Here is a 15,036-nt window from a genome sequence, read left to right as displayed (position 1 = left end):
CCAGTGCCCTGCAAAAAACAAGGAAATGTTATCATGGCTCTAAAATATGGAATACGTTATCCCCTTCTCTCCGTTTGGCAAATTCACTTAATTCTTTTACAAAACAATGCAAATCGATATCCCTCACACAAATATGTTTTTAAGATTTCCATGAATAATTTCTGTTACTTTCTGTTATTATAAGTTTATTCGTGATTTTGATTTTTCTTTTACTTTTATGTATTACATTTTTCTTTCTCATTGATTATTATGTTCATTTGTTGACGATTGTTATGTGATATTGTTTTGTTATGTTTTTAATTTCTGTTGATACAGGGCCCCTTGGTCGAGCTGTTCTTGTAACTGAAAGGGCTACCCTGTTAAAATAAAACGACAAATAAATAAATAAAATAGGATACATAAGAATTCATGAACAATTGTACATAAAAAGAAATTTCAGATTTCAAATATTCTATGCATCAATGTTCACAACGCTTCTATGATACGTTTAGAAAAAGAATTATTTATTTACTTTTTTTTATTTATTCATTAAAACATCTTTATACAGGATAACATGTTCAGATCATACATACACTGTTTAAACAATAGGATACAAAGTATAATAAAAGAAGCTTTGTTTATGAAGTTAATAAAGAAAAACATGATTTATCTATATCATTAGTGTACGTTTTCATAACTAATTAAAAATATACATTTTTGTAAAATGTTTACCACTGTTTACGTCTTTGAAAGATTTCTGAGGTGTGTCCAAACTTTCGCGGCATTTGGTCCCTTTTGACCCGAGATCTGAGGAACGGAGGGGGGGGTACTTTCATGTAGCAAAATAGCCTAGTTCAGTAGGGTTAAGAGATTATCTCTACCTAGGAGTATGTATTCCTTGATCTCACGCCTCATCATTCAAAATATTCCAGGGTCGCCCCTGTTTGGTACTTACAAGTAACTCCTGTCAAGCCGGTTGTGACAGAAAAGTCTCCTTCATCGCTTACACCTCTGTTTCTAGCGTAGATAATCAGTTGATACGTCGTACATGACTCAAGATTTTCAAACTTTACTGATGATACTGTTATGTCATTATCAAAGTAGTAATAATTAATTATTTTTTTATTTCCGAACTTGAAGATCCTTGGATAGTAGTACCAAAAATCCCCATTCACATTTTTACAATTGAGAGGTTCCCAGGTGAACACTAGTCGTGTTGAAGACGTTCTTTCTGGATTAACCGTAACGTTCCTGATGACAGCCGGTGCTAGAGAGTGAAACATAATTATCAAAGTAAGTCAACTCACTTTACTTTTTTTTAATTACCATAAAGATGAAAACAGTTCATATAAAACAACTATTTAGGAACTTGGTGCTGCTACGCAAAAAAAAACTGTTAAAAAGTGCTAATTTAGCTATAAGGAGCTTGTATAGTGACTGCACGTCGGAGTGCTGATTTTTCTCTCTTTCAAATTTTAACTAGACAAATCAACACTCCGAAGTGCAGTCGCTATACATGCTTTTTTTTAGAGGTTATAATTTCGTAAACCGCATCGATCTCCATATTATATAGTAGAAATTATTCATAGGCACTTTTATTCTTAGTTTTTCAGCTTTTAGAAAAAAATAATCCAGCATGCAATTCCTGTTGGAAAATTCTGTCAGTTTTTAAATACAAACTGAAATCTTACTTACGTCCCGCCACTGTGTCAACACTGCGAGTCGTCGGTTCACTCTCCCCAATAATATTTACTGCGATAACAGAAATTTTGTACCGCGAATAAGGCTCTAACCCATCTAGCCTAAATAGTGTAGATGTAGTGTTGACTTCAATTTGTACAAGGGTGGTTTCTGGTGATGGGCATGCAAGTTTTCTGTAGAGACTGTATCGTAAGATAAAGTAGTCAGGATCACATATACTTGAAGATACTACCCAGCTGACATCAATGTGGGTGGTTGCTGGCGACGTCTGTAAGGTCTCTACACTTGCAGGTCCTGAAAATATTGTTTAAAAAAATGAATTCATGTTTGAAGAAACCGACTGGGGTTGGAGCAGACCACGCCTATTACAGTCATTGTTGACGCGCAATGTAAGTTTCGGGAATATGTCCACTTTTAAACAGAGGAAACTACAAATATATATATTATTAGATTAAACATTAAGCTGAAGTTCTATTCATTGTCTTATTGTATTGTATAGAATGGTGAAAACATACTAACTTTGGAATCGTAGTCATACCAATCACGATTTTAATAAATATATAATGTATAATTTTTATATAATAAAAGAACCATTCAATGAGCCATTAACTGTCTTGCAACATGTGCAACGCAGCCAAATGGATCAAAATAGCATGAGTCAATCTGCATAGACCTATCTGTACAGCAAATGCAAAACTAAATTCTTACGTATCTTAGATGTGCTCACAGACAACACATCTGAATAGATCCCCAACTCATCCTTGTTCTGAAAAGCCGCTTTAATGCGATACGTAGTACAGTCCTGAAGGTCGTTGATGGTAGCTGTGCCGTCCTCAGGATTAAATGTAAAGGTTTGGGGACGGCCATTCTGTCCATTGTCGCGAACACTAATGAGGATTCCCGAAAGAGAACTGCACCCCCACGATTCCTCATGTATCATCTTTGATTTATAAGGGTATGAAAATAAAATGTAGATATGAAAATTTACCACAAAACATATGTGTCACGTTTAATAAAGATAAGAGCTTGAAGCCACATGATACATAGCTACATAATATACCACTCTAAAATTAACTTTTCTGTGCTAAGGGTCTGTGCACAGTGGTATCATTTTAGATATTTTGCCATATAAACGACTATCATAAGCCTATGTTTGCTGCTACTTCAAGAATTTTCGCGCCGTTTCTTTCTCAGTCTAAGCTCGCCCAAAGTCTTTAGCATAAAAAAGTACTGATGATAATAGGAATGTATTTCTTTCAGACAATATCATGGTATATCAATAACCAGGCTACAATTAATATTACATGATACACTATCTAATAAGTTTTAAAAAAACATTGAGAGATCAAGGATAGAGTTGAATTCTTCTCAGGTTCTTGTAATCTATTTTCTGTTTCTGCTCGTTACTCTGAAGGTTTATTATTTCGAATTTCCGAATCCTAAGAAGGTTTGAAATCTGGAAGCTTTGTTAATCCGAAATAAGGTTCGTTCTTCTGAAGGTGATCAATAATCCGAAAATGAAATAGGGTCTGGATATTTGACGAGTATACCAACGATCATTATTTCATATAGGACTATCGAATTATCGGATTAAAAATCCTTCAGAATATCAAGTAGTCATCTCTTTTGGGGAGATTAGCAAACCTCCACAATGCCACAGTGTTCGGATAACAAAACTTTTTCAATTTTCGGACAAACGTGTACCTTGTCATATTCCATTGGCATGTTTTGGCATGTAAGACCTTCTCAGTAATGAACCATTGGAATATTGTACGTATACTTCATTTACATGCATGTAGTCTTGTTATAAGTAATATATATTTTTAGTATTGAGGCGCCTTACAGGCAGTACCTTTTTGAGCTCCAGAATCTGCAGATTTTGTCACATTATTATTATTTGAATGCTATTTTTACTATATCAGTTTGTAATATATATCGTCAGGATCGATCACCCTAGACCAGTTTGGATCTGTTTGATGGCCTACTTTGGAAAATCTGTACGGATCTAGTTTTTGCAGTTTGTCTTCATTGCTGAACCACCATTACATGCATGTTCTCCATGTATCTTGATTTTGGCTTTCAAGTTCACTCATCCATACCGTCCATTGTCTTCATCAATAGTTTCTGGACACAACAATGGAGTTGGTCAACTTGATAGCAATTGTCCTCATTGTGTCTACAATGGGAAGGAATGAAGTGGAGCCCTGTATGTATTGGCCACCATGTATTCAAGTGCTGTTTTAAAGAATGTAATTCACATACACAGCTGAAACCCAGTAAGTTCCTTGGAACGCGGGTAGCATATTATTCTAATGCCACGTCAACCTTCCACCTTCAACTCTTGTTATCAGGAGATATTAGCTTGAACTTTGATACCACCACGACCAACAATGAGTGTTACAATCCTGGTGATACAGCGAGAACAGAATGTAAGGTAAATCGACATGTATATGATAGAAATAAGTTACTGGAGATCAATCAGAATAGACAGTTTCTAACAAGGTGCAGACTTCAGGATGGCGTTTGGAAAAATATATGAACATATATGATTTACTATCAATAACTGGGATATACTCATTTGATTTGCTAGTTCATTACGATTAACTTGCACGCCGAATAAAAGTACACAATTTTTCCTGCGCGCGCGCAGCATCTCGTTTATGAAATTGACACAAAATATTGCGAATCAACGCTGAAACATTATTTGTGTATACATTTTATCCCTCTGTAATGCTATCTCCCCATACAGCCGCAATGGAACATTCTGCACCACTAGTCATACGATGATCGCGAGGTCTGCAAACGTCACATGTCCGGTACACTGTATGCAATTTTTCGATATGTAGTGCGTGCGTAGGGAGATGCCATCTCCCTACGCACGCACCCAAGATCATCACGCAAATAGGCGTCCATTTCCTCTTTTACTTTCGCCTGCCGCCGTGATCAGACTTTAGCTAAGTACACTCCCACTTTGATTTTTTAAAGTGTCCGTTGTTGACATATTTATCTATATATTTACTGCCTATTTCAATTCTTTGCCTTTCGGCTTTAGATTGATTTCATTATTGTATATCTCTCTGCGCGGAGCCTTCGTGTTATTTATTCACGTTTTCTTCAAATAAACTTGTGAGTTCCGAACCGTCAGTTTCGTTTTCTCACAGACGGGTTGCCTCCGCTTCCCTTCCCCGTATAGCTCCGCGCTCTCCTGCGTGCCGCAGGCACTGATGCGACGCTCCCTTTTTCTTTATAATCCTTTATAATTCTTTATAATTCTTGACTTGCTCCTTTGCCTCGTCTTGAATTGAATTGATTTCATTTCCTCTCCACAGCTTAGGCTATGTTGGACAGGTTGGAGCGTCGTCCTTGTTTGTTCTCAAACTTGTTTTCAACTTGTTGTTGTTCTTGTTTTTAGTCGGTTGATTGTTCTCTTTGTGTCTCAATCAATCTATTGTTCTTGATTGATTGATTGATTGATTGATTAATTAATTAATTGATTAATTAACTAATTGGTTAATTGTTTAATTATTAATTAATTTTAATAATTATTTTGTATTAAATTTTTTTTTTTTGACTTATTATCTTTAAAAAAATTCTCTTAATTTTTTTTTGGAAGCCCCCCTGTTCTTTATTAGCGTCCTTTGTTTTCGCTGATGAGTTTTCGGCTTTCCAGTTTAAGGGAAGTAAGCTTTTACTTCTTCCTTTCAGATCAGCTCCTTTACTCGTTTCTTTTGACCTTTGTAAACAAAAAACCTTTTTTTTTTCTTAGCTGATCCTGCTCTTCGTCTTGGACTTAAACGTTTTCTGTTTTTAATTAATTAACGTAATGTCTCGTGTAATTAATAATCAATCTCACTTGAGCTTCTTAACTTTGTTTCAGAACTCATGTTTAAGAAGTCGGTCCTGTTTGTTATTTACCGGAGTTATTAATTTTATTATTAATATTAATAATTTATGAAAGGGATCTTGTTTTTTCACCTTTCTTGCCCACCCACCCCTCCGCCCCTCTCTGTTTTCGACCCTCCTTTTGTTCTTTCAGGCTAAGAACTTACCAGGTAGATGAGCTCTTTCGACTCATCTCTTGATGACTCCAAACCTGCCGCTTGGAGAGAACCAGACATGGTATTTTGTTCCCGTGACCAGCGGCGGTGGGTATGAGGGCAAGTGAGACCCTTTGCGAAGGGCTCTATAAAGGGTGGAACCGTGGTTTGCGTCCACGTGCCCTGGAAAAAGGAGGGTGGAACCGTGGAGTTGCGTCCACGTGCCCAAGAGGGTGGAACCGTGGACCGTTGACGGGACCTGAACCTATTTTGGGGACTATAGAAAACCTCACTCCTCCAGGGCTGCTTGACCCACCGGCTATCGGGTCCAACAGGTCCGGGTTAAGAGCGTGGGACTCTTTTCCAGGCACAGACTAGGCTCGATGCTTTGTCAGTCTCCGTCAAGGAGCATTAGCGAAGGGCTACCAGCCCTAGTCGCTAGAGACACGTGAGCTCGACCCTGTCAATCTTTATCTGATCAGGGTGGAACCGTGGAATCGCGTCCACGTGCCCTTAAAGGTGGAATTAGCGTTCATGTGCCTAAACGGCTTGATCAGATTTGGGTGACTTTTCTCATGCAATATATCACGACCCCCTGTCTCTTGTGCCCTCTTCTGCCCCCCCCCCCCCCGGCGGGGCCGCATAGAAGAGGAAGAAGAAGAAATTCTAGGTCGCTAACCCCGCTTCGCGGGCAGACCTTTCTTTCTAATTCTTATGCCGATGACCAGGCGTCGTAACTTCATGTCACAACTGAACGCACTCGAGCATCACGGATTTTTATCCTCATGCTCTCCGTCAGCTAATACACAGGTGTTATCGACATACGGGCGTCGCCCCCATTATGTCACCAGACTCCCGATAATTGTGGGTCAGGCGTCGCAACTCTCATGTTGCTTCACACGCCCACGAGCAGTGCGGGTAATTCCCCCCACGCTTCATGTAGGCTTCAGCCGTCGTGCTAAGCACCGTGCGGTTCAAGCAATCACCTGCCCTCTCACGCCGGGCTTTTATTGAAACGCTGCTCACCTGCACGGTGACCCCGTTTCTATGCAGGTGCTTCCGACATACGGCTTTCAAGCCCCAACATGTCGGCAAGCTCTCGGTGACCGACGGCTGGACGTTGCATCCTTACAGGTTGCATCAATACGTCCCCGAGCATTACGGGTTCTTACCCTCGTGTTCTCCGTCATTATAGACCGCCGCTACGCGACGGCCGGGCTTATCAGCAGCCTCGCACCAGCCGCCGGCCCTTTTCATTGAAATTGGCGGCCCTTTCACCCGCACAGGTGCTGCCGACGTATGGGTCTCACCCAGCAAGTCGGCAAGCCCCCGTATGTCGCTGGTTGGACGCTGCAGCCGCTTTGCTGCTTTCTGTCGGTCTTTTTGCCGGTGTTGGGCATTGACCGGATTGAGATTTCTCCCGCCAGCCCGCACTCCGGGGAGCCGTCGGCGAGTTCACCTGCATGGGTATCCCCTATTAATATGCAGCGGTACTCTCTCCATTCTACCCCCTAGGCGGGGCTGTAGATTAGAGGTAAGAATTTCTTACATACCGCATGCCTTCCTTCTCTCGTGAGAATGTTTGGCGTTTTTTGAGAGGGCAACCTATCACGCCCACGGACCGTCCGCCCAGGCGACGGGACCGACAGCTTTTGGCCTGAACCTCACTTTCTATACGAAAGTAAGGGTGCCCTGTCTTTACTTTTAACTCCTACTCTTCCGTGTAAGGTTAGAGTCAGGGCTAGTATACAGACACCCGTTCTCCAGCGATCGCCGCTGTAGAGAGGGCGACTCCGATATTAGCACCATTATCGCTCAGCGGTATGTCTCACTATCTCGTAGCTCTGCCGAGCTTATGAGCATGAATATCGGATCTGAATGTCACGGCGATTAATAGTTCTCCTATACTTAGTAATCGCTATGCCTTCACCACCCGGTGCATTATGGTTATTTTTAACCTGTTTGTCTCGTATTCGGGCGGCTCGTGCGAGCCCTGCCCGAGCTGCCATCATCGGTCGCCCCCCCCCCCCCCCGGACCCCGCCGGCAGCACCCGCACTGAACACCCGGAGGGAATCGGCTATTTATATGCTAGATATACCCCTCCTGTTGACATTCACAGCTTGTTCCCCGAGTCTTTCCCGGTCGGGTAAGCATCATCTCGGAGGAAAGAAACAGCCGTTATCTCATTAGATTGTCGGCTGTGTACGTGCGTTCAGGCTTGTTTCAAGCCCCAGGCTTTTTCTGTCGGCATTGCTATGCCTACTTCCTAGGCGCACCCACCGTGCCGGGTCGGCGAGTTCACACCAAACTGTCCGCCGCCAGGCCATCGGTCGAGCACAAACAGTCTATCTGATAGACTGCCCTCTATGTGGGTCAAGCTTGCGGGCGTCTCCGCCGCTTCCTCCTTGTGTGGAGTGGGTTACGCTTGGCACGCTTGAGTCGCCTCGCAGGCTGCTTTCATCTTCCTTCCATGCTTTGTATGTGGCCATGGTCACTGCGCGACCGAGGATGATGTGATCGTGGATAGATGTTTATGTGCATGCATATGTATATATATATATATATATATTTGGATATATATGTGTATATGTGTGCGTGTGTGTATGTATGCTTATGTCTGTCTAACCACGATCACCGCGACCCGCTATCTCTCGGGCCAACTGTGGATAAGTCCCTCCATGAAAGTGATTTACCTCACTGGAGCTCTTCTTTTCAGAAGCTTAGATTCTCATCCCCCGCTGCTTTATTAGGGCGTCAGTTTTGCCGCCGCCCCCCGCAGCTTTCGGAATTCCTTGTCTTACAGTTATCGGACTGTTCCATGCTTACACAACCGGCGCCAGCGGTACTTGCCCTTGCGATCAACAGAGAAACCAGGCCTTGTGGCTGTTTTCGTAAACAACTGGTTCTCATCGCAGACTGAGGGAAATATTGGTGATTATTTTCCTCAAGTCGCCTAACTCCTCCGCTTGTTTCTTCAAGCGAGGACTTAGACACTCTTAGCCATTTTCCGTCCCTAACCTTGATAGGACAGGGCCGTTGTTACCTCACTCGATTTCGTCGGGAACGTAACTGTTGAGGTATCATGTCTGGCGATGTCTGTTGGTTCAGAGCATCTTCTTGACCGACATCTCTTGATTGTCGTTTACACGTGAGATCATGACAAAGGCATTTTTTCGCCAGCTCACCTCTGGCGTACGCTTGCTGCGGCTAGGGATTGCTCCGCTCAGCGGACATCCATCGCAGCCTAGCCTTACGGGCCCTCACGCCGATGGTGGCTTCAGTCGAGCCACCTCCCACCTCTCCTGCCGCGGGCGCTGCACCATCGGGCGGGTGCTTTATTTAGTACGGGAGGGATGGGATCCGGGGTCCTCTCTCGACCGCTCGGTCTATCACACTTTTTATGTCGTGATACGAGCCGCGTTTTTTCTCCGACACGCCCAGTTGAGCTGTTTGACCAGACTGTTCTATTCCACATAGACAGCAGGTCCGTGGCAGTTTCTTTATTAACAGGATGGCACTCAGTCGTTTTTCTCGACACATTGACTGCCTTACGAGTGGTTTACTTCAACCTTACTCTCCGCCGTTCCATGTCCTTATCGGACCGCTGGAAACGTCCTGCCACAGCTCTCTGTCAGAATTCTGCAGATGTTCTGCCCTCACGCATTTGAGACAGAGATCGATTTCTGGGCGCTTTCCCCCACGCGGGGGCTTCTGAGATATCTCGCATTCCTTACGTTTGCATTGTTGCGGCTTGGCTTAATTTATTAAGCCGGTGACCCGACCGTGGCTTTTATTAGCCCCGCTGTTGCCTTTTCGGATTGATTGATTGATTGATTGATCACTTACTGAACCGTACAAGTTTCAGTCTTCCGATCACGATTCTTGTCGAATTTTTCAACAAAGTCGGATCGTTTATTGATCATCAGCGATTATCATCCCTCCGGTTACGGATGATTAATACCTTCAATCCGAATCTTACAAACTCTTGAGTTTCTTTTCAAACGTTGAGCTTGTATGGTTTAGTCCGTCATGGCGCCTGTCGGTCGTTCTTGAGGCTTGACTAACTCCCTCTTGGGTCGGTATTCAGGGTATCTTTCGTCTGTCTATCAGTCGAGATCCCTCCTGTATCTGTTTATCTGTAACCATTTACAGTACGTAGCTTTGCATACTTATGCATCGCTCCCGGACATTTGCCGGGATTGGCGTAGATTAGGCGTGACTTCTAACCCTTGTCTTTGTTTGCCATTCTTCAGACAATTCCCAACTCTGTTCAGTTGGATGTATTGTCGCGCAAGCCGTTTGCGGCAGCTTCTCGAGACATCATTTCACGCTGGATTGTTGAAACGATCAAGTCAGTTTGTGATGATGTTCTCCTTCTGAAACTAGGCCGAGGGCCCATGATACTATAGTATCGTTTCTTCTTGGGCTCTTTTCATGGAATCGTCGTAGACGACATCTTCAGGACCGCCTTTTTGGCGCTCTTCTAATTCCTACACTTCCTTGTTCTTAAGGACTTTACTTCGCATGAAGCCTTATTTGCCTCCTCTGTCCTTAAGGCAGCGACCTTCGTGTCTTCATCTCCCTATTTTGTACGCACTTTCTTAATCTAGACATGCCTCCCTTCACGTTGAATCCGTGTTGGTCTAGCAAATCAAATGAGTATATCCCAGTTATTTATAGTAAATTATGAAAATACTTACCATGATTTTCTTATTTACGAGATAACTGGATATACTCATTTGAACCCTCTCACCGACCCCTCGCCTTGCGTGGCAACATGTCTTGCGTTCAGGCTCATAAGACAGTCAGGACCATATTCGATTTTCCACTAAGGAAAAATTAGTGTGAAAACGTTCATGGCTCACTTATGCCCATAGGGGGATTTTGATCGGCGTCAGCGTCTCTATCGATACGCTCTGTGTGATTGAAAAAAATAGCATTTTCACAGCCGTTTTCTTAAATGCGAAACATTCTACGATCTCGCATCGGCGTAACTCCCGTGTGTATGAGTATGAGAGTACATTGTGTACCCGTCTTGTATACACAAAAGATTATCCGCATCTCCATCCCTCTCACGCTCTCTCTCCCTCTCTCTCTCCCTCTCTTCTGTATCCTCTCTTCCAGCCCATGGAGAAATCACATGGGTAGCCAAGCTTAGCTAAGCATTTGTAAAATAAGCGCTATACTATGATTATTAAAGCACAGGAGTTCATGTATCCTACCTTAAAATTACATCCATTGCTAACCTGCCATTAGAACAGCGATACTTCACAGAAAATGATTTTATTCCAATTAGAGTATTCCACGCTCGTCCATCATGAGTCAATCACTGAGAAATGCATTTCATTAAGTTGTTCCATCAAATAACAAATGGCACATTTATCTTCGATCGTCCCAGTTTGGGACCAATGGCTTCCACAGTCATTGGTGATAAACCAAACAAATAATACATGTATGGTTAATAAAAGTTGATCTCTCCATATAGCCCCTGTTCGTGAAAGCACACACAGCAAATATGGCACAGGTTCATCAACCGAAGAGAAGCAGATGGAAGTCTTGGCGGGAGTTTTATACTCAGGCATATCTGGGGTTTGTTGCATAAAACTCCAACCTGCCAACCGATTTTTCAGGTTGGAATCCCCAAATTCTGATTGGGGCCCAGCCTCCGTATTACCAGTTGCTCTCAGAGCACTGCCAAACAAAACAGCTGATTCGACCCGAAAAAAAAAAAATAAATTTCAGTTTATGTAACAGACTCTTCTCTTATCCGTAGAATGGTAGTCTTACCACTGAAACATCTTATCGTATTTTTGCCAATTATTTGAGTCGTCACAAAATAAATATTTTTCACCAATTCTCCTCTCACACTCCAATGATACAGCATTTGTCTTTTGTATCATTTTCATTACGAATGCCTTAATGATATCTATTTAAAGAACGGGAAAGGGGTCGGGAAGATAGTAAGGCACAGTGCAAGGTATTACTAAATAATTCGAATGAAAGACTATTCCGAAAAGACAAAGCAGCAGTGTTCATCATGTTCATGGTGTTATGCAATGCCAGCATGCCAGGGAGAGGACTTTATCTCGCCTCTCTGAGCATGTGATGTCGAGGCAGAGATCGTCGAATCTAGTTTTCTCACTACATAATACGCATGTACACATGTAGCTTGCATGTACGTGAATAGCGCGTGCTCACAGTCAATGCATATTACTACGCATACGTCGATCGTGTGCTAGCTGTATGTGCTAATGGGGCTAAGGTTGACAATCCGAACTTACGACTGTCCTTCCGAGACTAGTGTACGAACAACCGATGAGGATTTCTTAGCCAAAAAACAAACTTGTTGTTTCGACGAGAATTTCGCCCAATGTACAAGTTGGTTTATTCTGAAAAATTCTGAACCGCTAGTTCATTTATTCATCTTCCAACATAGGGAACAAGAAAATAAACCAACTTGTACATAGCGCGAAATAATTTTTTGTTTCATCGAATGTCAAAACCGGAGGTCGGTTTCCCATAGCTATAGCACAGCGGCCAAAGTATTGCGCAATGTTGCATAACAGGTTGAACCTCGAAACTAACGTTTTCGCATTAACATTCTCGTTAGTGGTATATCGAATATGGTCCTGACTGTAAGAGGAAATGGACGCCTATTTGCGTGATTATCTTGGGATAGTGCGTGCGTAGGGAGATGCTGCGCGCGCGCAGGAAAAATGTTGTACTTTTATTCGGCGTGCAATTAATCGTAATGAACTAGCAAATCAAATGAGTATATCCAGTTATCTCGTAAATAAAAAAATCATGGTAAGTATTTTCATAATCTCTCGGGATTGCTAAAAAGCAAAGGATTCACAGAGGTAAGAGAGCAGGGAGAAGGAAGCAGAGGCATATCCCAGTATTGACAACTCCTCGTTTGCCTGTCAACAATACCTCCAGGTGTGGCATCAATTACAACAATCTGAGGAGGATACCCAGACACGATCCTAACATTCAGTCTGGTACAAAAGTACATTTATGGAATGCACGTTCTCTGAGAAAAAAGGCTTTAATCACGTATGACTACATTCTTGAACATGATTTAGATATATTTGTCATCACAGAATCATGGCTGAAAGATGACGATCAAGTTATCAAGGGTGAGTGTACCCCACCTGGATATACGCTCATCAACACTCCACGTAAAATTGGAAGTGGGGAGGCATAACAGTTATCTTCAAATCTGAGCTCAAATTACAAACCCGCACTTTAGTGAATGAGTTTAGGACATTTGAGTGTGTCCATGTTGTGAACAAGTTATCGTCATCTTCTTCACTATTGAATCTGGTTGCTGTTTATCGACCGCCACCATCACCCACAAATGGACTGTCCTTGGTGGATTTCATGAGTGAATTTGATACCTTTTTGACTGATATGTATGTAATCCCTGGCAAACTAATTTTGCTTGGAGATTTCAACTTCCACATAGACAATCCTACTAAGACAGATGTGAATGGTTTTCTCCAGGCTATATCAGCGGCCGGCTTACATCAGCATGTTACTGGTCCAACCCATTCGCGGGGACACACACTGGATCTTGTTTTCACCAGAGAATCTGAGTCAATAATCAAGAGATGCAGCGTGCAAGATATGCTGATGTCTGACCGTTCTGTAGTGAGGTTGGAGCTGACAATCCCTGTCAGTCAGCAAGAGATGATCACACTAACCTCTGGTAATTATAAAGCAATTGATAGGGACAGATTCAGAGATTCCCTTCAAACGATGACTCAGAAGTTTTCACCACATGAGGATACTGATCATAGTTTTGATTGGTACAATGATACGCTGCGTGGTCTTATCGATTCCTTGGCTCCATCGACAGAAAGGACCTGTGCGGTACGTAGAAGAATGCCTTGGTACACCGAGGAGATCCATCTTACTCGACGGAAAAGGCGCAGAGCTGAAAGAAAGTGGCAGAAAAGCAAGTCAGCAATAGCGTGAAACATCAAATCTGATTTGCAGGAAAAAGATGTCCTACTTTCAACATGCACTTTCTTCTTCTGATACCAAGGAAGTTTACAGGACATTGGACTATTTACTGAACAGAAATAATATGTGTCTTCCCTTCCATGACTGTGCGGAGACCTTGTGTAACCAGTTTTCTACATTCTTTACCAACAAGATTGAAAAGATTCATGAAAGTGAAAGTCTTGGGGATATCACTTCATGTTCCGGGACCTCGATTGAATCTAGACCGTTTTCATCATCTCCTATGATCTGTTTTGATCTGACAACTGAAGATGAGATATTGAAAATCATCAAGGTTCTGCAAGTAAGTCATGCAGCCTGGATCCCATTCCTACATGTTTCTTGAAGGAAAACATCCAAGATCTTCCCATCATAACCAAGATAGTCAACTCCTCGCTCTCATCAGGAAACTTTCCAGCGGCAGCGAGAACTGCAGTTATACGACCAATTCTTAAAAAGCCATCACTCGACAGGAACTGTCTTTCCAATTATAGACCTGTGTCCAATTTGAGTCTTGTTGGAAAGATCATTGAAAAAGTTATATGTCGAAGACTTATGGATCACATGGCTGATAATGACCTGTTTGAGCAACACCAATCGGCATGTAGACCACACCACAGTACGGAAACATCTCTAGTGAAGGTGAAAAATGATATAATGTTTGCCTTAGATAAAGGTCATGTGGCACTTTTGTTGTCACTTGATCTATCAGCAGCATTCGATACCATCGACAGGCAAATTTTGATATCTCGTATGTCAAACAGGTTAGGAGTCAACGGTATTGCACTCAAGTGGTTCAAATCCTACCTTGCAGACTGGACTACCAAAGTAGAAATAGGTGGGAAGTCATCTCAGTGTAGTGCGAGTTCTATAGGCTTGCCGCAGGGGTCTGTATTTGGGCCGATCGGCTACTGTATCTACACCTTACCTGTAGGAAACATCGCTCGTCATCATAATGTCTTCTACCATACTTATGCTGATGACATACAGCTTTACGTAACATTTGATCCTAAGGTTTGCAGTGTAGATGAAGCGAAGAAGACTCTTTGTGCTTGTGTCACAGACATCTGTAGTTGGATGACTCATAACAGACTTAAACTCAATGAAGGAAAGACTGAATTTCTTGTCATATATTCAAGTCATAACCTTCGTTCCCTTAGTGATATTAGCCTTGGTATTGGTTCTACTACTATTGTATCATCCAAATCTGTTAGAAACCTTGGTGCTTACTTTGATTGTAATATGAATATGTTAGAACAAGTTAATCAATTATGTAAATCTGTCAGATTCCATCTAAGAAACATATCGCAG

General features: G+C 42.3%; 1 long non-coding RNA gene across 1 annotated transcript; it reads right to left on the bottom strand.

The window, feature by feature from the left end:
• Positions 1-759: 759 nt before the first annotated feature.
• LOC129272059 (uncharacterized) lies at positions 760-2,602 on the bottom strand. The gene is made up of 3 exons (XR_010295126.1): positions 2,389-2,602; positions 1,675-1,974; positions 760-1,246 (listed from the first exon to the last, which is right to left on the bottom strand). It is a non-coding gene; the product is annotated as an uncharacterized LOC129272059 (long non-coding RNA).
• Between the last annotated feature and the right edge of the window lie 12,434 nt (positions 2,603-15,036).

The sequence above is a fragment of the Lytechinus pictus genome, chromosome 11, assembly GCF_037042905.1.
Source record: "Lytechinus pictus isolate F3 Inbred chromosome 11, Lp3.0, whole genome shotgun sequence".
Taxonomy (NCBI): Eukaryota; Metazoa; Echinodermata; class Echinoidea; order Temnopleuroida; family Toxopneustidae; genus Lytechinus; species Lytechinus pictus.
This window is presented reverse-complemented; position numbering and strand designations above follow the sequence as displayed.